Below are 26,416 nucleotides of genomic sequence, written 5' to 3'. Positions count from 1 at the left end.
AAGCAAGAGCAAAATAAAAAAATGAGAAGATCACAAGATGGAAGCTAGAACTCGCCTGCTTCAGCTACGACATAACTTATCGTCCAGGAAAACAAAATGCAGTTGTGGATGCTCTATCTCGAATTTGCTCAGCCACAATTTTGATCGAGAAACTATATGCTCTGCACAGGGATTTGTGTCACCTTGGAGTAACCCAAATGGTGCACTTTGTTAGAAGCAAGAATATGCCATACTCCGTAGATGATGTAAGAGCGGTAACCAGATCATGCCAAATCTGTTCTGAGATAAAGCCTAGATTTGTTAAAACTCCACCTCAAACGCTCATTAAGGCAAGTCAACCCTTTGAGAGGTTAAGCATAGACTTTAAGGGACCTTTGCCAACAAATTCTCGAAATCGATTTTTGCTAACTGTAGTAGATGAATACTCCCGTTTCCCTTTTTCTTACCCTTGTGTAGATGTCTCGGCACCAACTGTCAAGAAACACCTTACCAGTCTATTTTTTATTTTCGGAAATCCTTCATATATACATTCGGATCGAGGCACTGCTTTCATGTCCGACGAACTCAAGGAATTCCTTCTCTCTCGGCGCATTGCTACCAGTCGAACAACTGCATTTAATCCACAAGGCAACGGCCAAGTGGAGAGATATAACGGAAACATCTGGCAAACAGTTAGCCTCGCTCTACAATAGAACAATTTCTCCATAACTAGCTGGGGAAAGGTGCTAGATGTAGCACTACACTGCATACGCTCATTGATCTCTACCGCCTCCAACTGCACCCCTCATGAACGTCTGTTTAATTTCCAAAGGAAATCTGCGTCTGGCAATTCTATACCAACTTGGTTAGCCAAATCAAAATCTGCGCTCCTGAGACGCCATGTATGCGGAAGTAAATATGAACCCTTAGTTGAGACAGTGGAAATTCTGGATGTCAATGCGTATGTGCGACTTAATAATGGGCGAGAAACGACAGTGTCACTACGCTATATTGCACCACTTGGTGACGAAAACAACTATTCACAGCCTGAACTTGCTGCTACAGAGGATCCTATCAAGTCTAGCCTTGATCGTCCTCCTCCACCAAGCGTCACTAAAGACTCTGCTATTAATACTCTGGCAGACATCGAAAATTATGCCCCCGAAACGGGCACTCCTACATCTCCTCGCCGCTCACATTTGGATGATTTGCAAAGAACTTCCCTTGAAGATGCTGATGCATTAAATCCCAGACGCTCGTCTCAAGTTCGTCGCAAACCTCCATATTTAGCTGAAAATTACCAGCTTTGAATTTGTTCCTTTTCTCTATTTTCAGTTTGAGCAGAAGGTGTCCGAAAATATGTCCTGGAAGAAACTTGTGATACTGGACTTTCTTAGGCGGCGGAGAATGACCTGAAAATAAAAGAACTCTTCTTTTTCTTCCCTACCCCGAATTATCTCCCCTGTTTCTCTCTCCTTCTGGGAGACAGTAGTAGCAGTGATCGGCCATCTTTCTTTCCCCTTGTTTTTTTGTCGGTGCTCTTTTTAGCTGAATAAAGCTTTATACAAGCTATATAAATCTTCAGTCTCATTTCGTCATACATCTACACAACATATATATATATATATATATATATATATATATATATATATATATATATGTATATATATATTTGTTCTTATTTTTTCTCATATTTTTTATGTTTTATAAGACCTATGTTTTGTATATCTGCCACGCCATGTTTATTTTTCATTTTTTATATTTTGGCTATTTTGTGACGTTCAATCAACTTTCGTCCGTTTTAATCAGTGTAAAATAAAAAAAATGTTTATATGTGATTTAAACTCTGGTCCTTCCTCTTCAATGTAGAGTAAAAATTACGATGACTCAATTTCATTTTATTATGTTTTTGTTATGGGCGTCGAAAATTAGTGTCATACCTACAAGATCGTGCTTTTATCAGAGTCACCCTGGTGTGGAGGCACATAGATGCAATGTAAGATATTTTATCTCAACTGCTTTTTACTCCATGACAGTGGCAAAATAAGACTTAGCTTAAAATTCAATAGTATTTATTAAATCCTCGATTGCAAAAAAGAATATTCGTTTTGCCTCTGGAAACAGAGCTGTTAACAACCTTCGAAAGGTGAGTCTTTCATCTTCAACAAAAACTGGAAGCAGGTTCATCTGTCTTCGAAGATATGAGTTTACAGCCGTTTGAAGGGGGTCGATTTGATGCTTTCTGATAAAAAAGATTCAATTCTTGCACTGAGACGATATTACAGAAGTTCATAATTAATGTTCATGGAAGAAAAGGTCCTTAATAACAGGTCGACTATTCAGACCTAACAGTCGCAAGCGGATTTAAATACTAATTATAGAGCCTAATCATTTAGGTTTAAAATAAAAGTCTCAAGGAGACAAACAGGAAGAGGTGTGCAATGATCCTCATTCAGAGAGTTGGAGTTCCATCCTTCATCGATGGTTGCTATCTGTGGAACACGGTCCCATCCTTCTTGTATGGTTGCTTGAGTGAAACTCAGATCCTTCTTGTATGGGTGCTTGAGTGGAACTAAAATAGAAGAGGCATACAATGCAAAGAACCTGCCGAGGCGAACCTCGCAGCAAATACAATCAACCAATTTGATTAGTCTAAAACAAAGGCAATGGGAGGTATGATGTAATTGTCAAATTTCTAACACACTGCCAAGAAAGGAGGAAAAAGTAATGATCATTCATTGCTTAACTACTGCATACCCTTTATCTTACACTGTGTGATTTTTCTATCTTCTCTTTCTGACCTGTTACACAACACAGAAGAATTGCTGAATAATATTTATCTGAAAGTCTAACAAAGTGAAGCAGAAACAAGCAACAATATTGTTACTTGCACATCCTGTACCCGATATCTAGTTTTCACTGGTAGTTGATGGATCTGGACCAGTTGTCCATACAGTGTTGCAACAGCAGCATCAATAACAACTACAGCTTCTTGGAGATTTTTTCAAGACAACTGAAACTGACAGAATGACGTTATAGCACATTTGGCCATGACCTCTTAGCTATGTACTTCATAGTTAAACACGTTCAGCATTCACTCAAGGGCGCTGTCAAGTTGTGATCTATATCAATCATCATCAGCTTACTTTCACACTGTTTTAAGAATGATAAATATTATCCTCATGAAACTCACAACATAGATTTTGTTTTACAATTTTTCAATAATATTCGAGACATCGATTGAACAGAATGCGACGGAAGATACACTGTCTCACCTTCAAATATCGACTTACAAGAGTTGGCCTCAGACCAATCATGTCTCAACACTTTGGATCTGTCGTCATATGAATTTGCAAGTTGCAAATTCACATAACTGCCGGTACCCAATTCAGTCACACAAATTATCTGTGGCACTTCAATAGATTCACCCCACCCTTTTGTTCTGATGACTTACTGTAGGGTTATTTTTAATATGCTACACAACCTAGTATACCCGGAATCAAAGACTCAATGAAACTGATTTCAACTACACTTTTCAGAAACAATGAGGCGTGATATCTCTGCCTTAACACGTTCAGGTGTATCCTGCCAAAAACCAAAGGTTCACAAATATACCTTTGCACTTAGAACATTCAGCACTTCAAACACTTGGTTCAGCCGTATTCATACTGATCTGGTTGGATCATGGCTGGTCAGTCAGGGATTTACCTATCTCTTGACCTGTATAAACCAATTCACATAATAGCCTGAAGCCCCTAAACAAGTTGAATCCCACCTCTTCTAGGAACTTTCCAGGATTTAAGGGATCAAACGCATCCTTACAACTAACTATCACCCAGCTTCTAACATAATGACAGAACGATTCCATCACCAATTGAAAGCAGTATTGCATGCTTATCATGACCAATACTGTACGTCGTTCTTCTTGGTTGTAAGGCAGTTATCAAAGAACACCCGAGGTACTATCCAGCTGCCCAGATCTATGGAGCAGCTCTATTCTTGCTGAATCAGATACTGATCCTAACAGATTGAACAGTCATACTAATCTGATGCCAAAAATGTTCACTTTGATATCCTTGAACCTGACACCATACAGGGCACAATAAGATAAAGGGAGAGTGACGTTGGAGATTAAATCACCAAACTTAACCGCACCAAAACTACACTAGACAAGGATATATATGGCTCACTTCATACTAAATTGGGCAGAACTATAAGTACATTCGCATAGTACAAAGACTCAGAAATCATAACAGTGTCATATGTTATAAATCAAAGACAAAGCAGACAATATATGAAATCCCACTCATCCCCATGGTTCACTACAGATTGTGTAGCTGTCATTGCACAAAGACAGCATGCGTTTTGCCGGTTTATATGTCATTAGTCAAATATGAATAGGCGAATATTTGTAGATGCTAGAAATCATTGTAAGAGAGAAATAGCGCCAGCCAAAAGAAAGCATGCATAAAATCAGGAAATGCATAAAATCACGATAGATAGGAATTCTGGATGACAAATAACACCCTACCTTAGAATTCTTCCTTCAAACTCCCCTGCCAAAAATTTGCAGGAAATATGAACTGAAACAAATACATTGAGGACATTGTGAAAGCTGCTGCTAAGAAGGTGGGTTCCTTTTACTGAGCTAGGAGACTACTCATACTGAGAGTATCCTGTATCTCTACAAGGCCACCATTCGCCCATGCATGGAGTATTGTTACCACCTCGAGGCTGGTGTATCTACCACTAGCCTCTCCCTCTTGGATAGGGTCCAAAAAAGAGTTTTCAATCTAATAGGTCCCACTTTGTCAACTAAGCTCCAATTCCTGTCCAATCACCGCAGTGTTGCATCTCTGTGCTTGTTTTACAAGTATTTTAATGGAATGTGCTCTGATGAACTCCTTGCACTTGTGTCCCTTTGACATACATATCCATGACAAACCCACTTAGCAACAAAATCTCAACTCTTCACTGTTGAGATATCTAAATGCTAGAAAGCTTTCTATTATAACAGTTTCTTCCTTCGAACAGCTAGATTTTGGAATTCCCTTACTGCTGTCTGCTTCCCTGGCTATACTGATATGCAGAAGTTTAAATGTAACATAAACCAACATCTTGTTAATCTTTCCTCGGCATGGTCCCAAATAATGACTCCTTACGTCCAAGTAGCGATATGCCATAGTTTATAATTACAGGGACATAATTCCCAAAAGAATTATCTACCTTTGAAACGATATATATATATATATATATATATATAAGGTAGATTAAAAAAGGGTGAGAACCAGTTTAATCTGGGAGCGTGCTGTTGTTAATTGTACACTGCTGATCAAAGATTTAAGACTACTTAAAAATCATTAAAAAAAAAAAAAAAAACATCTTTTTTAAGTATAGATTTTAAACTCTTCCGACTTAAGGTTACCAATACTACAATCTAAAAGGTTATGGAAACAAAAAGCTACAATCCAAAGATTTATTTTTAAAATTTACATTTTTATTAAATTATGCTTTTTACACATGATCGTAATTATAAGACCAGAGACAAAAATTCTATTAAATTGTACAAAAAGTGTATGAAAACATTCAACAATCAAACTTAATAATACGTTCTACCTCTACTGCTTTTGATAACTTCAAAAATTCTTTCGGCATGATAGAAATAAGGGTTTCTATTAAGGTGCAAGGGATCCTGCTCCAGTTTCTGAAGGTGGCTTCACGAAGTTCATTTTTTGTTGAATATTGTTTGCCATTTCGATAAACATCTCTTGTCATCCATCCCCAAACATTTTCAAGTCCGGTGAGCATGTAGGATCTCCCAAGAGATGGACTCCATGTTCTTGTAGAAAGCTCAAGGTCCATCTTGCATGTGGATTGCAGCATTATCCTGTTGGAATAACCATCCATCCCCACACAAACGATGACCTTCCATCATCAAAGATGCTTTTTGTATCATGCTAACATAACCAGCTGCTGTCTGACGACCCTGCACCACCTGGAGCTCCATCGTTCCCCTGTAAGAAAAGGCACCCCATACCATCACCGACTCTCCACCACTATGACGTATGGAAAAAATTTCAAGGGGCATCATTTTGTCATGCCAATATCACTGGAAGCCATCAGGACCATCTAAATTGAATTTTTTCTCATCAGAAAGCAGGACTTTCTTCCACTTCTCAACGTCCCAGGTTTGGTATTCATGATCAAATCTTAAGCAGTTCACTTTGTGACGTGGAAGCAATCAAGGAATTTGTTTAAGCTTTTTATTTACCATGCCTTTTTGTTGTAAGTGTCGTCTGATGATTATTGGACTGCAATCAGCATCTGTAACCGCCTTTATTTGCCTAGAAGAAAGTCTTCTCTCATTCATAACAACTCGTCCGATTCTCCTACTCAATGCAGGAGAAATTTTGGTGGTGGTGGTGGTGGTGGGGGGTCCTACCAAAGGATTTTGCTTTTCCATAATTCTCAGTGTTCTTTAGAAAGCTGCAAATAACAGTTTTACTGGGATTTACCTTAGCTGCTATCGCTTGATGTGACAAACCTTGCTTATGGAATCCTAGAATTCAAGAGCGCTTAACTTCGGTTAGTTTTCTTGCTTTAGGCATGGTAACACCTTTACACAGTGATTGCTAATCTCTAATTGAACTAAAAACATTAGAATGACCATAAATCTAACAATTTATACCCTTGGTCTTATAATTTTGATCATGTGTAAACAGCCTAATTTAATAAAAATGAACATTTTTAAATAAAATTTTTGGAATGTACCTTTTCGTTTCCATAATCTTTATATTGTAGTATTAGTAATCTTAAGTTGGAAGAGTTTAAAATCTATCCTTAAAAAAATGGTTTCTTTTTAAAGATTTTTAAGTGGTCTTAAATTTTTGATCAGCAATGTATGTTTGTGTTCTGTTCTATTTTATTGTGGATAACCACAAGCCGGGGTATTTTACAACATTACATGTGGTAACTAAGATGAAAAAAGATATTAAGGATTTATAAACAACAATTTCATGAACACGTGTGGACCATTTTTGAAAGAAAAAGAAAATTATAACGATTGAGGATATGTAGGTCTTTTTCTTTGAAAGAAAAAATATTGTAACAAATATATATTTTCAAAACCAACATAATGAGGGGGAAAAAATTGCATCATATTGTATAGTTTTCAATAGTGTTACAATTGTTTTGACACGATTCGGACAATTTTAAACTTTATGTTGTTCAAAAATATTACAGATTGGCATTTCATCAGACAGACTGAAAAAAGATACAAAGGTCAATACGCATCTGAATAGATTTTTATCCTGTTATTAACAATACTAAGCAGTAGAATCCACCTTGCCATGTTTTTGTTTAAATAATTTTCTGATGGCTGTGGAATGTTTTGAGGCGCCCTATTTTTGTATTTCTATTTTTAGGATTTAAATTTCGGTAAATTGTTGATCTGGATCTTTATTACTATGCACGTAGATTCGAAAAAGTTGTCAAAAAACAAATATATAACAAATAAATGTTATCAAAGGCAAGATGTTACTTTTCTACCTAATTGGATAAGTTTTTAGTGTTTTTATTTAATGTAAAATGTTTATTCAGCCTGAAAAACAGTGTTTACCGATGTATTGGAAAATTAAAAATGGTGTCGGGCTCTCTGCTGAACACTGTAAGTTTGTGAAAATGAGTAAAAAATAAAAAAACTATACAAAATAATGTTAAAAACCCACTGAATATATGTCAGTATATGTCATGGTAACATATTGACAGAGTTTCTAAAAGTATTTTGTATAGCTTTTTATTTTTAACTCATTTTCCCAAACTTACCGTATTCAACAGAGAGTCCGGCGCAATTTTTAATTTCCAATACGTCGTAAACGCTGTACGTTTTTCGAGCTGAATAAACATGTTACATTAAATAAACACACTAAAAAATTATCCAGTTAGGTAAAAAAGTAACTTACCTTGCCTTTGATAACATTTATTAGTTATATATTTGTTTTTTGACAACTTTTTTGAATCTAGGTGTAGAATACAAATATACAATACAAACCCATCAATCTTCATACGACTTTAATACTACTTTGGATGTGTTTCTGACCTGATTAAATATTTTAAAATTATTTATTAAGTTGTTTTTAAGTTTTGTTTTTTAAATACTAGACGACACCTGCAAATTCTCGGTTAAATAAATGGAATGGCAGGAACATTTCACAGCGATCACCGCTTTGAAATACCCACACATATGAAAAACGCGTAGGAACATGATGTGATGCAACCATGGCACACATAAAAGAAAAGAACTATGTTATGCTTTCTCGCATAAACAGTATACAGGCTGGAACGTTTAATAAAGCCTGTATATAAAGACTTGGCCGCCAAAATCAAATCAGTTTTCCTTTCAATTTCTCCAGTTCAACACGTGTCAAGGAAATTCCGTCCACAGAAGACCTTAAAACCTGTCATGACTTTACACGCAACAGACACAAACTATACCCAGCATAGAAAATCACCACATCGAGCAAGGATTTAAATCTCTTTCTAAACCAATCTTATTTCAAACTACTGTTCTTATGCTACGAACACACACACACATCTGCTTATATGATTTACGGACTGTTTTTCTCAAAAATAGCCAGATGCGGCACACTTATACAAAAATCAATAATTTCAAGCCTTCTCCGATACTCACAAAATCCTCACTTTACTAATCCTTCATTATTAACATTGAACACATTAAAACAATTGGAACAATCAAAACTAATATTCCTAACGAGTAAATAAATGTTTATTTCATGTTAATACTGCGATTTCATGTTTTTGTCAAGTGTCGTTACTTTTCAGATTTTAATTTTATTTCTTTATTATGGGGTGTAAGTTAGTAACCCTTTCTATGGATTGACGACTCTGTAAAATTTACCTTTAATGGTTCTACTAAAAATACATTCCTGAAATTATGACTCCACCGTGAATTCGGTCTGGTGCAAACTATGGACTGATTCAGACGGTTTCTGTTGAAAGCTATTAGGGAATATCACATTTAAAAGTAGTCCCAGATCACATCTTTCCTTTGAGATACTTTTAACAATGCTAGTTTTTGCAGGTAGGTGTCATTATCTTACAACATACATGGAGAATTCGTGTGGAAGGCACTACAGTTTTTCAAAATTTAATTAACTCTAGCTCAATGCCTGAATGCATTGGCACTTATGTAGATAAGGCTGATAATGTAGGGGAGGTAAATAGGAGTGGCAAAAAAAAAAAAGTATATTTTCAAGAGACAATTTGAAAGACTAAAATAATCAATCCATAAATGAAACAGTTCAAGTAAAAAAATTAAATTACCTTGGTATTGTTAATTGAGGTACAAAAAATAAATTGTGGCTTTTTTTTTTATAGATATGAAAAATATGTATGTTATTAAATTAAAAAAAAATCATATTTATCCAATAAATGAGGAAAGGGAGATTCTACTTTTTTTTAGGCAATTACAGATAATTTTATAATTTGGAACTGCTACATATATTGAAACGTATCTTTATGTTTAATAATTTATATAATTTTCGATTTATTTTTAAATGCTTCAGAGTTCTCATTTTCATAACACATTAAAACATTTTATTAGTTTGATCGTGTACTTTTATGTTTCCTATAATTCAAATATTTTAAAATTAAATTTTAAAATAATCTTTATAAAAAAAAGTGAATTTTTTTCATAAGCTAATTGGAAAACAATTTCTTCATTGTAAGCTATTTGAAAGATAAACAAGTTTTTCATTCGTGATTGGAATTTCATATATTGTAGCTTCAAGCTACTTAATCGTTAGTAAAATTTCTTAAATTAAAGATCTGTTAAATTTAGCGGTTCAGTAAAGAGCACATAGTGAACCATCCCTTCCTCCTCTGGAAATTACATACTTAAGTTTGACAGTAAGTTCAATTTTACCAAAGGTAACAGGAGATGAATTCCACTTTGCAGCTTTGCTTAAATTAATAGGTAATTCTAGCATTTGACTTATGTGAAACCCTAGGATTCGGATAAAAACAAAGAAACACACAAACAGGTGACATGTTTATGTTATTTATTCATGTTCATTGTATTGTGGTTCCTGTTAAGCAGTGTTGAGACTGTTCAGTACTAAAATGGGTGACCATTTGGGAATACCAGGTACTGTATGTGCTCTTATCCTTGCCTCAATATTGTTTCTAGTAGTGCTGGACTTCTCCTTGCCACTGGAATCAAGCAGTGCCAACTCTGAAAAGCAGTGGTTAGTAATTGTGCAACCCTTGCTTCATGATTGAGTGAGAGTTATCCATCCTCTCTCCAGGATGATAAGATGGTCATCATTGTTGAAACAAATAAGATCAAAACATGAAGAATTGTAGGAATTCACACAATGAAAAGAATGTTTCCTTTTTATCATATAAAGTGAATAACGCATGCATATTCGAATCGCAAAAGGTACAATTTTACTTTTTTTTTCTGAGATATTTTCGTTATATATGTTTTGAGAATTACATGCCCTTCTTTACAGTTATTTAGTGTTTGATCTTGACAAATTGTGAGTAAATAAAATCTCATTATTATCCCATTGTTATACACATGCCATTCTTACAGATGCATGTATTATATTTAATGATAAAGCAAAGAGATGTTTGTATTATGAAAACAATAGACAACATATAATGCTTACTCACAGGTGCATAGAATACTTTTATATTCTCCACACAGTATTGCTCGAGAGTTACATTTTTGTGCATTTTTTAAAACTATCTTGTTTATTTTTTATTTTTTACAAACTTATTATCACCGATCATTCACTGAAAATAAACAATAGAGTCTGAGTGAGACACTTCTCAAGATTTTCCATACTCGTCTCCTATTTCAAAAACCTTTGCAGATTATGTTGCATTATTGCAAGCAATCACTTTTTATTAAAATCTATTTGATCATTGGTCTTTCCTGAGATTTGAATGGCAATAAACCAGTGGAATAGGTAGACAGTTTCATTTTAACATTTAAAACAACTTTATTGAATCATCTTTGCTTATGTGTAAATAAAATAGGAATGGAAACAAGGAGTAATCGAATAAGTCCAAGAGTATGGATGAAGATGCAAAGGTGAGTAACTCTACGTTAAATGAATGTTAAATGAATGTCCTGTTAGTCAGAAAGAAAAAAAGTGTTCGTTTCTGAAGAAAAAAATGTTCTATTAATTTATTTATTGCGGACTATTATTCTCATCTTTATAGTTGTTGTTTTCACAATATTTCGGCCAACTATTCCTCTGGCCTTCGTCAGGTGGTAACCCTGACGGATAGGAACTTCCCACCTGACGAAGGCCAGAGAAATAGTTGGCCGAAATGTTGTGAAAACAACAACTAATAAAGATGAGAATAATAGTCTGCAATAAATCAATTAATAATGAATTCCAATCAAAAATAATATATAAAAAATGTTCTGTTTGTAAAAAAATATTAAAAAAAAAAATAAAAAGAAGTATTCATTTACAAAAAATGGAAGTTTTATAATGGTGTTAAAGTCAGGGCAATATAGATATCTCTTTTTTTATTATTTTATTTTGGCTTGTTTTTTGAGATCTAGGAGCTCTGTCCTAGAGCTAACACTTGATTTAATTATATGAGAATTTCATTTGATGTTTGTGTGTGTGTGTGTGTGTGTGTGTGTGTGTTATAGTAAGTTCATGTGTGCAACTATAGTAGCCATAGGAACTTATCTGAATGAAGAGTTTGAATAACAGGTGCATGTGTGCATCCCTCAATTTGGCTCTTTTCATGTGGATGTAAATATATTCTGCTTCTTGGCTTAGTTGTAATGTAAACGGATATTGGGGGATGCATAATGACTGCCTTCCTGCTACCGTTAGGGGCTGCGCAGAGAAATAGACACTGTTCAATGTGATAATGGTGAAGAGGAAGTGGATGGTTTTCTGTGACTACCATTGAGGGCCTTGTCACCAAAGTTCTCACTGCTGTCCTCAAAAAGAGGCCAGAACGCAACGCGCAAGGGTTTTTATAGGTTGGCTCATGTGACTCTCAAGGAAGTAGGGGATGGAATTCCTGCTAGCCAATTCCTGGCTTTAAAGGGATGAGGCAACAAGTAAGCGGTGAGAGGAAGGGGAGACAAATAAATTCCAATACATTCCCAACTTAGGAGAATAATGCTATGAAAATTTCATAGCATTATATTAAGGTTCTTAAAAGTTCAAACAGTTCAGAGTGGCAATGTTTTTTTTCCCCAGATAATAGACAAGAAATTTGTATTAAATTTTACAACTTAGCTAATATATAACATGAATACAATATAAAAATGTACGTAGGATGTACAATTAGGAAAATAGAAACTTTAAATCGACACATTTCTGGGGATTTTCAATACAAATTTGACAACATCTGAACAGCAATGTTCAAAAGGGATTTATATTTTGATGTGCTCATAATGGGTATATAAGACATGCAGGTAGAATGTACAATATGCCATCGTTGAAAATATTCTTAATAAGTGAATGCAAATTTTGGAGAGCTTAACAGAAATGTTTAAGGGAGGGTTCACTTGGATGTATGTACGATGTGTGTATGTAAATCATGGAGGGTTAAAATTTACTTTCAAATCGATTTCCCTTTGCAGCTGCTTTTTCTTTTCCATGTTAGAAATATATATATGTTTTTTTTATTAAACCTTACCCACAGTCATTATACGAAATAGTATATGTACGAGTCATCAGGGTGATTTTTCCTATTTTTTCAACTAGCTGTTCTTTTTACCCGCAATGGTGTCTGATTACAATTCATAGTCACAGTGGGGCTGCCATCAGTAACTGGCCCTTCAGTAATTGAGCTGGAGATTTTTATTTCCTCTCTTTCAAGGGAGAAAGGGTGGTAGTCGTGCGTGAGTGAGAATTCTAGTGGATGCAGATGTTGTATGGAATGCGTTTGTGTCAGTCTATCTCCTCTTTTTACCCAAAATGACCGAATCTTGTTATCTCCCAGGAAGAGTTCTATTACCCTTCCAAGTTGCCGATAAGGTCTAGACTTTGCTGGATTCTTTATAAGGATCACATCATTTAATTTGATCATATTAAAAAAATTATTTGGTACAGATCTTTGCAGCTTTCTCAGAGGCCGAATAAGTTCTCTTCATACCACATTTCTCCAAATTTTTCCAAGATTCTTTCATACTCTTCCAAAGTCTCTGTGAGATCAATCCTCGGTGAGGCGGGGTGGAGGGTCAGTTTCTATTGCATCTGAGGTCTTAGATCTTACGAGTCCATTGACATTAGGGTGCAGAAGACAATTGGGGGTTATAATTTGGAGATCATTATCCGATGAATATCTGTTCATAATGGATATTTGATGTGTTCATAATGGATATATAAGACATGCAGGTACTGCATTTTGTATATCAGTAAGAGACATCAGTAGCTCAAAGTATTTGATTTGGGCTCAACCAATGCTTTTGTATAAACATGCCTTCACCACCTGTATCAAGCATTCCTACATGCTGGTGAGTCCAATGGTTTTTAAACAGTTTGATTCTGTAGCTGTTGAATTTTTTTCCAAACTCAGAAGTTTGTATGTGATGTTCCACCATGTCTCCTCTCAATGCAACATCAAATGATCTAGCGTTGGTACTGTAAATGTAAGCTGGTACACCATTTGTGTTGGTAAACCTGATCAAAGTTTGGACGAATGCAGTCGTAGATTTGTCTTCCACAAGCTCTATGTGAATCACCCCTACATTTAGGCAAGTGAAAACCAATATTTACATTTTTTGTACTTTTCATCTTGTTTGACCCACAAATGGCCAGTGTAATCTATTCCTGTTTGTTGGAAAGTGCTTTGGCAGATTCGTGATTTTAGGGTATTTGAATGTAAGGTTGTTAAATCTTTTACATGTGAAGCACTTTGATAGTACCTTCTTTACTGCCTGGCTTGCTTGAGGACCCCAAAATCCAGAGAGCCTCAACTTAGTTGCTCCTATGCCAAGATGCTTGCATTTGTCATGACGATCGTTGATCACTAGGTCCGTTAAAGGGTGATGTTTGTCTAATAAAATTGGATGGATCATAAATTGAAATTTGGGCTAATCCTCCCATCTGTTCTTATTATTCCTTCTGCATCCAAGAATAGGTTAAGAGCTTTGATAAGCTCAGGAAGGCTTTGCTTGGGGTCTTTAAGGTAAGCAATTTCCTTCTGGAAGATTTGCTACTGTATAATTTTGAAAAGATGTATCCTTGCACAGTGGTCAGGGTGTGGGGTCCGATCATTATGATGCTTTAATGAATTTTTAAATTTAAATACAAAGGTTGTAGCATTTATTAGCTTTGACAATGTTGAGAATCAGTCATAAAGTATACTGGGTTTCACCTTAGAGTCTGAAACAGTGGTGTGTAGCACCGAAGATTGGACTATCTCCTTTTTTTTAGGGACTCAAGCAGTCCAGATTACTATTAGGCCAATTTATTGGGCTTTTCGACATCCATTTTGGGCCCCATGTCTAGTATCGGATCATTTGTCAAAACTTGTTCAAAGATATACTTCACAACAACAGATCCACCGGATCTTCTGCTGAGAGACCATACTTAAATTGTATGTCTAATGAATATTTTTGGCTGATTTCCTTACTTATTTGATGTACATCTTTAAGCCTGTTTCTGGTGTACTGGCTTTTTGCCTTAATGTTTTCAGACAGTAGCCATGATGGGACCACTTAGACATCTACTGTAATGTAAATATTACTTATTTTTACATGCTTGTAAGTTTTTAATAAATTGGGCAGTGTTTTTATAACTAGCTAAGATGCTAGTAATTCCAGGTTAAGTAGTGTTTTTGGTTTCATAGGTGCCACCTTAGTTTTGGCAAACACAAAGTTTGAATTTTTGTTCTGTATTCCATACATTACAAATCCATAGGCATTAGGTGATGCATCACAAAAGATGCAGTGTTACTGGACTGTCCTGATTATAGCTTGTCTTGGAAATTTCAAGTCACTTAAGTCTGCCAAATTCCCTGCCAAGGTGGACTAACATTCCAGCAAGGAGTCGGAACTCATATCATCCCAACTTAGTTTTAGGGACCATAGGAACTTAAGGACCATAACTCATGTAGGAGTACCTTTGCTCTGACCATCACAGGGATACACAGGATCGAAGACTTTTGCTGTTTATGACAACACACCTCTTTTTTTACTGTTTACACTGTTGTCAATGTCTGTGTTAAAGATTTGGAAGGTGTCTAATTTTGGGTTATATTTATAGCCTAGGACCTTTTCCAAACCACTGATTTGCTTGCACAATGGTCAGGGTCCGGTCATAAACGCGAATTGAACAAGTTTGGTTGAACAATTATCTTTCTCCATCTGTGATTGAGTAGTTGCCATTTTGAGTTGCATAATCTCAAATCAAAGCCACCTTTCTGTAGGCGATGTACTTCCATATAGAGCTTGTGTAGGTTCTTCTGGAGAATTGCTAGTTTTACATCGATTATCCATGTAAAAATTATTATTATTTTTGTGAATCTCATCTTCAAACTGCTCGGCATGATATCACAGAATATAGAATAGTATGAAAGGGCTGGTGTTAAAGCCAAAGATTAATGTTGTGTACCTGAAGCAAAGAAGATTGTCCCGTTCCTTTCGAAAAAAGCAGAATCTGTTTTTATCCTTTTCAGAATTGAGTCTTATCATCAGGAACATCTTTTTGATGTCTGCTAGCAAAACATATTAGTTTTGAATAGCAACAAGAGTTCCAGCAAATCATTCATTAGATTCTCCAGGATATGCAGCTTCATTCAGTGAACATCCATTTTGTGTTTTTAAGGAACAGTTAAATACTGGTCTTATTTTTGTTGTGGACTCTTCATCTGTTTTAATTATGGATCTTTGAGGAATCCATATATATTCTGAAAATTTATCAGGGGATACTTCGATTCTTTCTATAATTCCCTCCTTTTCCTCTTGGTATAATCTTTAATATAATAATTTAATTTTGAAGTTTGTAAATACTTCACTGTTTTATCAAGCACCTTAAGTGCAACTTGGTAGTTTGAAGGAACAGTCGAGTTAGTCCTCATGCCAGGGAAGATCTACATAATATGCACCATTTTTGAAGTATGCAGACTTTCTAAATTTTTCAATTTGGTTTTTGTCATAATCGCTGACAAATGTATTTTCGTTCGGAGTGGAAACCTAATGAATCAACGACAAACGTCTTCTCGGTGTTATGTTCCACTGGACTTTCATCAAACAGTTCTGGAAACAGATCAGGATAACGTTTTTTGGATTTAAAACAAAATCTACACGAGCCTCAGGACATGACGAATATGGTCATTGCTGTTGTCCAGGAATACTAACTTATAGTTTAATATTTTGAAGATGTTTTTCACGGTTCTAAAGTTTTCAATTTTAAAGTTTATGTTGAAATCATTGTCCACTAGAAATATAAAGAGCAGTGTGTGTTCTTTGTTTAGATGGACTCCTAAAACAACCTCATCAAGTTTCTTTTTTTTTGTGCCCCAAAATGTGTTTACTTCAGATTCCATAGACGTTCTCGTGAGGATTTTAATTTTTCGACTATTCGTTTGGAAAAGTAGGATCTCTGACTACTCGTGTCAAACAAAAGTTAAATTTTTGTTTTCATTTCCCTCTGGACACAGAAATGGAAACTATGGGTAATATGAAGGTTGGTTCTGAGAGTGGCTGCTAGCATATACATTGGTGGATTGAGCTGGCTTTTCTCTCCTCTCTGCTTCCTCGCAAAGAGGGCTAACATGCTCTCTAGAGTCACACTGTGCATATTTTAATGGTAGCTTGTTTTGTTTTCCTTGGCAATCCCTGCTTTTATGAGCCAAGCCAGTACATGCGAGTTGAAGGTTAACTTCCTTGCATCTGGTTTTTCTTTCTGGACATCAGGATATTCCTTGTAGTGACTCATGAAGTGGCCTCCTGTTGAGCAAAGTTTACAGTATGCTCGAAGTTGGTCAGCCATTGTGGCAAAGCTTTCCAGTGTAGAGGTATTTTTTCCTCCCCACGAGAGTGAGGCAAGGCACCGTAATTGGGGGTGGGGGTCCTTCAAAATATGAATTCCACATAGTTTTTGCAATAATTACGAAGGGTGAGATTGTAGATCTGCCCCCTTTTTTATATACAATTTTTGCATTAAGAAAAATGTGTATATCTTTTTTTTGATAAACAAAACCCTATTTCAAATGCCAACATGGTTCAATATAGTTTCTGTTGAAGTGGTGAAAGATAGACCATGTGTTTACATTTGTTTTTGTTTTTTAATTTTAAGATGAGATATATTTCTTTCTAATCTTGAAAACAAGAATAAGATTTATTTTTTTTTAAGAAAAGATTCCTGTTTTTTTTTTGTTTTTTTTAAAGAACTATGTGTTCTGGATACCTATTTTTTTTCTCTTAATTCTCCAATTCAGTGTATAGTACTTTTCAAAACAAAACAAAAAGAATGTAACGCATTTTTGTTTTGAAAGAGAATAAAAGCATTCAAAACAATCTTTTTTCTTTAAAACACGACAGCTTGTAATGGGGGTTTGTTTTATATCATTCAAACACGGTAGTGTTTGAATATATGGTTAAGTGTTAGTTTTACTCATTTAGAACTGCTTTAAACCAAATTTCAAACAATTTTTACTGTTCATAGGTCACCTTCTCAACTATATTCTGAAATAAAATTTTTTAATTTTCATTCATAAAAAAAAAAAAAAAAACAATTACTGGTGTTCAAAGGTCCTCAAAATTAGTAAAAAACGTAAGACGGTTTCTTCTAATTGGTTGTTGGTTACCATAGCAAGTTTTTCATTGAAGCCTTCATAAATCAACTTTGGATTGCATCTAGTTTTAAAAGTTCCTCTTGCACTGACTGATCGGCCAAATGCTTCCTTGCTGTCGCTACACACATGCCTTTCTGTTGCTTGCTGCTCATGCGTCCTTTTTTTGTCTGCTTTTCTTTTTCTTCTTTTCATCTGCTGTGATGTCAGCTCGTGCACCGACAAGGTCATTAGCATGTGTCATATGACTGCTACTAAATACGCGTCCGTAGCTCTGTTACACTTACAATCCATGCAAGACAAAATTTCTATAGATTTTCCTTAATATTTCAACTGTTGTAGAATTGCTGTGTGTTATGTGTGTAGAATTGCTGTGTGTTCCTTTAGATTCCAATTTCTCCTAATTTCTTGCAATTTATTTTGTATTGTTCCTAGTGCCTCTAGTATTACAGCATCTGTACTTTTCATTCGTTATGAAGCTTCACAATCAGATTGTGTGGTACCAGACAAGACTGTTGGCGCCACATATGTTTTCCTTCTATTTTATTTCTTTAGAGGAGGAGGAGGGTCAGTTTATGGGATTTATGACATTTCCAAGTCACTTTCCATGTATTTGCTTGATTTTTTTTTTCTATTTCATTGATGTTTAGCCTGTAAATTGATTTGCCAGTTTCTTTTCATTTATGTTGACTATTATGACATCCAGTTTCCTTGCTGGGATGACCACTATCTCTAACAGCAACATAAATAACAAACATTTTTGTTTTATTTTTTGGATATGATGGTGGTGATCAGTTCAAGGGATTTATGGCAGCTTCAGGTCCCTTTACTATTTCAGCTATTTTGGAATTTGTCGTCCACAGCATAGTTTTAATCTTCCTTTTGATTCCAATTTTTCCTTGCCATTTTTCCTGGTTTTTCAGAACTATTCTTAGCGCTCCTAGAATTATATTGACTGCCTTCAATGTTTCATAAACCTTTCGACTGGTAAGATCCATGTATTTTCTTCACTTTAATTGTCGTTATGATCTTTACATTGTGAGCAACTTGAATAAAGAAATCTATCATTTGACAGTTTCTTCTCTCTTTTTATGTTGACTATTATCTCTTCCAATCTTTGCTTGGATGAATTTATTGTTGCATCATCAACACAACCATCAATAACAACAGCACCTATAATAATAATAATAATAATAATAATAATAATAATAATATTTTAACAGTTACATTTAATTATTGTGGTCTCGGTTAGTCATTCAATTGTTAATTAAACCACACTATTTTGTGATGTTACTGGACAAAAATTTTCACTCATTAAGAGTTTGTAAAAATTCAAGAAATCATAAATGATTTTCTATTTGAAAGTTAAAGGACCTTAAAATTTCTTCCAGATTTCAAAAGGTCACAAATTTAGCTTTTTGTTTATTAAAAATTATGAAATAACTCATTGGATGGATTTAATTTCAGAATTAAAACATTTTTAATGGAATTCTTACAATTTTATTTCACAGATTTACATATTTGATTTCACAAAATAATAATAATTAAAAAAAAACTCAATGGGTAATTACCAGTTATGGATATGTGAAAAATACACCTGCACAGTTGTCACAGAATTTCATTATTTGAGAGAAAGAGTTTTTTTTTTTTTTTTTAAATCAATTTAACTTTTGCAAAGAAAACAAATAATACAAAAGAAATGCATAAAGTCCAATTAGTACAGAAATTGTTTGCATTGCACTCATTTCAAGTTCATATTTAAAAAAAATATTTCATCACAAATGTTTCAATTTGATACAATGAAAGAGAATTCAATTTAATGTGCTTTTATTCCTTCCTAATTCTCGGATTTCAGCATATTAAGAACCGATAAAACCAAATTAATTTCTTTCAAAAAGGTAAGTAAATATCTTTCCATTCGTCTTCAGATTTTGTCAGGTTTAAGTGCAAAGAAAATGACCCAAACATTTTATAATTAAAAAAAAATATTTATGTTGAATAAATAAGAAAAACATATATAATATTAGAGTGCTTATATTATATTAGCAGATATTCTGTACCAGTGGCAGTTGCCTCCCTTTAAAAAATAAAAATTCTCACCCAATGTAAATAAAACGAGAATTCATAAAGACGTTGATAATCTATCTCCGCGTCTGGACCTTTCTTCTTTTACTGACCGCCACATACGTTTTACATGTTTAACAGGTTATCGCCCAGCCGACTAATGTTCAAAATTAAATCATGGGACACCTTCACAGAATCATATTCTTGTGTCTTTTTTTTTTCACGTGTAAAACCATTTTGTTATGGAAAGAATCCATATATTTGTGAAGTATGTTCATTTTCCATTTTTTTTTCAACAAAATCACAATTGGTAGGTACGGGCAAAATGAATGCCGATGCTCAAAATGTATAAACATTTTGACCCCCTCCCCTTACTTAAAAATTCACCAAAAAATCAGGAAATTAACCAATTTTAATGAAATTTTCAGTATTTATCAAATAATGATCGCGGAATATAATGAACTAATTATTTTTTTTTGAATCTTAGTGAAAATGTATTATTTTGTTTAAACAAAAAATACCTTTTCTAAAGTTATGGTTTTCAGTAGTAAATAAAAAACGCAATAATTTATTTTTGCTTTTTTTATGTAAATAAAGCATCGTAATTTGTAACAATAAAATAAAAATAAAATAATTTTTACAGGAACATTACGCCCCCCCCCTGAAATCTGTATTAATGAAATCGATATAACTCAAAGAAAAATTAATTTCTTGAACTACCAATATTATCATTGAATTAAGCATTGTTTATTTAATATTTTCACACAAAAAAATTATAATTGCAAAAATTATTTCTACTTTTTTTTATGTTTACATTTTTAACGTAATCTTTACATGTAAGATTCTAATATGTTCATTGCACGCAAGGACGTATAATTATCAACATAAAATAATGTTCATATAATCTTGGAAAATAAAGTAAAAAAAAATTAAATCAAAAAACAGGAACATAGAAAAATAATTTACTTAAAAAATGGCAAAAATTATACGAACGTTCCATGTCGGTAAGTATGGATGCGCAAAGTTGAAAAGAAAACCAATCTGTTTTGCCCACCCTCCTCCTCCTCCTCTTTTCAACTACCCGCCTGTTTGTGTTCATCAACTTTAAATTTCACGTAAACATTATGATAAATTTTAGCGTAAGTCTGTATTTTGTTAGTGTATAATTTTTTCAATGATTATAAATTGTTTTCTTAACCATTGTAATTCTGTATTAATATTAATAAATAATGGTTCTATCTTTTCTTTTTCAAAGAATTGTCAGTAGTATAATTAATTAATTTAATTAACTTTTCTGCATTTTTAAATGAAGGAAGGAGAGTCTGCAGCTCCAAAAAATGTCGCTCGGTATGCCAGAAGAATGTTAAATAAAGACATAAATTATGTCTAATTTGTCCTTCCATACATATTTGAATATTGCCGCCAGAGTTTTTTTGGATACGATACACAAGTCTCGTTTCTACCAGTGATACATTTTTGGATAATTATTATTTTTTTAGCAAAAGTTAAGTACATTTATTGTATTAATTCATTATTTTAAGACTTTAACTTAATACTTAACTTGGAAATAATTCCAGAAAACTTATATTTTCCTTGACAGAAAATGTAAACGTTATTTTTGTCATAATGAATTTTTACATGAAATGTAGGGTTTTTCAGATTTGAGATAAAATTATTCCATGTATTTTTTATTTCACACACTTTTTTTCTTTGAGAAATTAACTTTAAACTATAATCTTTCAAATACAATAAAAAAGTACTCGAAAATTTTAAAAGTTATTATGATTAACCGGCGTTAACCCCCCCCCCCTATGGAGGTAGCCATTAAATTGCCCGTTCCTAACAATTGGCAAGGCACATGCACTCTGGAGAAAAACAGAATCCTCCAAGAGAACAAGAAAATCCACTACAAAGCCCTATCACAATTTCCCCAATTGCCATCACTGATCAACACACCCTACATACAGTAAGACCCAGACCACAATTCAGCTGTGGATCCATCCGAACTGCCTATGCCAAAGACACCTCACTATAGATCCACTTCACCACCAGGATCTCCATCACCATCAGCTATGTACAAACTAAAGACATACACCTCCCCACTGAACCAAAGTTCTTCCTCATCACTATCAGCAAGGAGACTACTATCAGCACCACAACCATTAGCTGAAGAATTCCCAGAGCCAAATTATGAACAGCTGGCCTTGAAGAAAGAATTTAATAACATCATTGAGCAGGTTTAGAAAATGAGGCTGGAGGAAAGCCCAAGTTACAAGAGCTACGAAGGCAGTAATAAAAAGTTAACATTACTATTCAAACACTCATCATATCCAATACATCCCTCATGGAGATGAATTAAATTACATATGCTGCAGGACTCTACTGTGATGTCCCCAATCAAGGGACACAACTCTAGGAGTTATCTACCCTTAGTTATGTGCGCTTTTCAATAAATTATGTTTTGGCCGTCAGTCTGACTACGACCGAGCTGTTGTTAACATGTTAATATCTGCGTTGTTATTCTTTCGTATTGTTTGATACCCGTGGGACGGGAGCCCCCAACATTATATCTGGCGACGAGAATTTTTTGTGACGAGCTCACGCTACATTTCGGAATTTAATATAAAAAAAATCTTTATTTTTTTTTTTTTCCGGAATTAATACAAAAAAAAAAAAAAAAAAAAAAAATGGCCAGCGGTGGATTACCAGTTTTTCCAAGTTTCAGCGTACATGCGGACCAAAACACGACTACCGTTCGCTGGAAAAAATGGATAGACAGGTTAGAAAATTTGTTGCTATGGACATTTGCGACGACAAAAAGAAGAAAGCAACACTTCTTCACTATGCAGGAGACGAAGTGTTTGATATTTTCCATTTTATTCACGGACCAGCAAAAGGGCATAGGCGCAACAAACATTTTGGACGACGGCAAATATAGTTTCGGGCGAGTATGAAACGATGAAGAAATCACGGATCATTTCACGCCACAGAAAAACACGTCATATGAACTTTTCAAATTTCGACGGGCTATGCAAAACATGGACGAAAGTTTAGACCAGTACCATGCACGATTACGGACTCTAGCTACCACGTGCGAGTTTGAAGATAAAGACAGAGAGATCCTAGCCCAAATTTTGCAGGGGTTCACATCCTCTATAGTCAGAAGGAAGGCGCTAAGAGACAACTCTACGCTGAAACAAGTCCTGGACGAAGCTAGGGCAATAGTGCTGGCTGATACGCGTGCTGCAGACATGGAACGAAATGAATTACATGCTCTTTACAGCAACGAGAACCGCACGCATCTCACACGTAGAAATAATGAAAATTTCAACGTCAACGACAGTAAAGACAGTTGTTGTGGACACTCATGGCAAAATAGTCGCCATGACACCTCGAAGAACACACCACGAGGTGGACAAAAAAAAGATGGCGGACAGCGCGGCAAAATAGTCGCCATGACACCTCGAAGAACAGACCACGAGGTGGACAAAAAAAAAGATGGCGGACAGCAAACATGTCACTATTGTGGATATTCTGCTACACACTTGACTTGTCCAGCCCGAGGAAAAGAATGCATGAATTGCCACAAGAAAAACCACTTTGCAAGAGCATGCAAAGCAAAGCCGGTAAGAGTAATTCATTTCACCAATCCTCCTCCGATATCTCCCTCTACGTCCAGTGACGAATCTATTTACTCGGTAAAATTTACACCGTCAATTAAGACACCAAGAGCTACCACCCTTGTCAATAATCCAATATCTCCCTCTACGTCCAGTGACAAGTCTGTATACTCGATGAAATTAACACCGTCAAATAAGACACCAAAAGTTACCGCCCTTGTAAATAATTCCCCTGTAATGTTTGTGGTAGACACGGGTGCTAGCGTAAACATAATTGCTGGACACATATATGATGGTTTAAAACACAAACCATGTATAAACAAAACAACGACCCGGATATTTGCGTACAGGTCGAAACATGCCATACCCATCCGAGGATTTATCAATGCGAGCATAAAATTTCGTGATAAATCCTGTAAGGCTAAAATATTTGTGGTCGACAGCGAAAATCCTTTAGTTGGACTGCAGAACCTCTTGAGCGGTAATTCTGCTGAAGCATTGGGAATGATAACGTTTAACTTCACGTTCCATGTGACGGTCCCAATTCAAGACGAGTTCCATGCACTGTTTGATGGAAAGATGGGAAAAATTTCTGGAGTTACCATTAAGCTCCACATTGACTCATCGGTTTTCCCCGTAACTCAGCGACACCGCAGGATACCTTTCCATGTGAGAAAAGATGTGAAGACAGAACTCAAACGTCTCACAGAAATGGATGTGATTGAGGAAGTCACGGGACCTACCCCATGGGTTATACCGATTGTCGTAGTTCCCAAGAAAAATGGTAGCGTACAAATTTGCGTCGACATGAGAAAGGCAAATGAAGCCATTCAACAGATTAAACATCCAATGCCAACCGTAGACGACTTAATAGCAGACTTAAATGGGTGTACAGTTTTCAGCAAACTAGACCTTTCCAATGCGTATCATCAACTAGAACTGGAAGAGCCCAGCAGATATATAACGACATTTGCCACGCATACAGGTTTATTTCGTTACAAGCGACTAAGTTTTGGTGTGAATGCAGCCTCTGAACTATTTCAAAAAGCTATATCAGACCTCCTCGGAGACATCCCTGGAGTGAAAAACTTATCAGACGACATAATAATATATGCACGTGACCAGTCATCTCATGACATCAGCTTGAGGAACACCCTGAAACGTCTACAAGAAGTAGGAGCCAAGCTGAACAAAGAAAAATGCCTTTTTTCTGTACGGAAACTGACTTTCTTCGGACACATTTTCAGTGAGAATGGAGTGTCCCCTGACCCAGAGAAAATCTCTGCTATTACAAAATGCAAATCTCCAAGGAACATCAGTGAAGTCAGATCATTCTTGGGCATGACACAGTATGTGGCTCGATTTATTCCACATTATGCCACTATTAGGAACCACTGAGACGGCTCACAAAAAAGATGCTAATTGGAGATGGACAGAGGAAGAAGAAGCACCTGCAGACAAGTTAAAGGAAGCTTTGACTGGAGCTGAGGTGATGGCGTATTTCGACCCGAAGAAAGACACCGACATCCTGGTAGATGCAAGCCCAGTTGGGTTAGGTACAGTTCTGACACAAGATGGGAGGGTGCTATGTTATGCCAGTCGTGCCCTCACAGATGTAGAAAAACGATACTCTCAAACTGAGAGAGAGATGTTAGCCGTGGTATATGCAGCTGAACATTTTCATCTCTACTTATATGGGGCGAGATTCAAAATCACCACCGACCATCGACCTCTTCTTGGGATTGTGAAAAGTCTCAAACCGACAACAACAAGAATTGAACGCTGGCATCTTCGTCTCATGCCCTACCAGTACAACCTGGTATAACGTCCCGGGAAAGATGACCAAAACCCTGCGGACTATCTGAGTCGTCACTCACAACACAACATCTAAAGACAATGTAGCAGAAGCCTACATAAGGTATATAGCTAAGAATACAATACCAAAATCTTTAACTCTTGAAGAAGTCAAACAAGCCACAGAACAGAACCCCCAGTTACAAAAGGTCAAGGGTGCTGTTAAAGATGGACGATGGAATGACCCCCAGCTGTCAAGTTTTTCCCTATTCAAGGATGAAATTTCAACACACAATGGTCTCGTCCTTCAAGGACACCGGCTTGTAATTCCCTCAAAATTGAGGAAGAGATCCGTCGATTTAGCTCATCAATCTCACCAGGGCATGGTCAAAACCAAACAACTGATAAGGGAAAAAGTATGGTTCCCAGGAATCGATAGACTGGTGGAGGAAACAATATACGGATGCATTCCCTGCCAAGCCTCAGACCCAAGGCACATGAGCCGTGAACCCATACACTCCTCACCACTACCAGTTGCACCATGGACTGAAATCTCAGTCGATTTTGCAGGGCCGTTCCCATCAGGTGACTATGTGTTAGTCATAATCGACGATTACAGCCGATTCCCTGAGGTGGAGGTAATACCCTCAATAGCTGCATGTACAGTTATTCCCCGTTTAAACATGATCTTTGCTAGACAAGGATATCCAACCATTCTAAAATCTGATAACGGTCCACCATTTCAAGGACAAGACTTTAAAGACTTAGCGGCACAAGCAGGTTTCAAACATAGACGCATTACACTTCTATGGCCGGAGGCAAATGGTGAAGTAGAGCATTTTATGCGCACCTTAAAAAAATACATTCTTGCAGCCACGGTGGAAGGCCACAACTGGAAGACCCAGTTACCACATTTCCTAAGGCAATATAGAGCCACCCCCCATACCACCACTAAATATCACCATTTGAAGCTTGTACGGGCCGAAAACTGAACATCGGCATACCAAATGGTATCGAAAGCCCAGTAACAGGGCCGATACATAAAAGAATAAAAGAAAATGACTCCAAAGGAAAAGACAAGATGAAGGGGTACGCTGATAGAAAGGCAAAAACAACAAATCTCAGCCTGGGTGATATGGTTTTGATCAGACAGA

General features: G+C 35.7%; 1 long non-coding RNA gene across 1 annotated transcript in view; it reads right to left on the bottom strand.

Moving 5' to 3' along the window:
- Positions 1-10,041: 10,041 nt before the first annotated feature.
- LOC145242358 (uncharacterized) overlaps positions 10,042-26,416 on the bottom strand; it is a 125,997-nt gene continuing 109,622 nt past the window's right edge. The window contains exon 2 of the long non-coding RNA XR_013862715.1: positions 10,042-18,957. This is a non-coding gene — a long non-coding RNA (uncharacterized LOC145242358). The remainder of the gene's footprint in view (positions 18,958-26,416) is intronic.

This window comes from Euprymna scolopes, chromosome 21, assembly GCF_053919585.1.
Source record: "Euprymna scolopes isolate OS-2025 chromosome 21, ASM5391958v1, whole genome shotgun sequence".
In the NCBI taxonomy this organism is placed as follows: domain Eukaryota; kingdom Metazoa; phylum Mollusca; class Cephalopoda; order Sepiida; family Sepiolidae; genus Euprymna; species Euprymna scolopes.
This window is presented reverse-complemented; position numbering and strand designations above follow the sequence as displayed.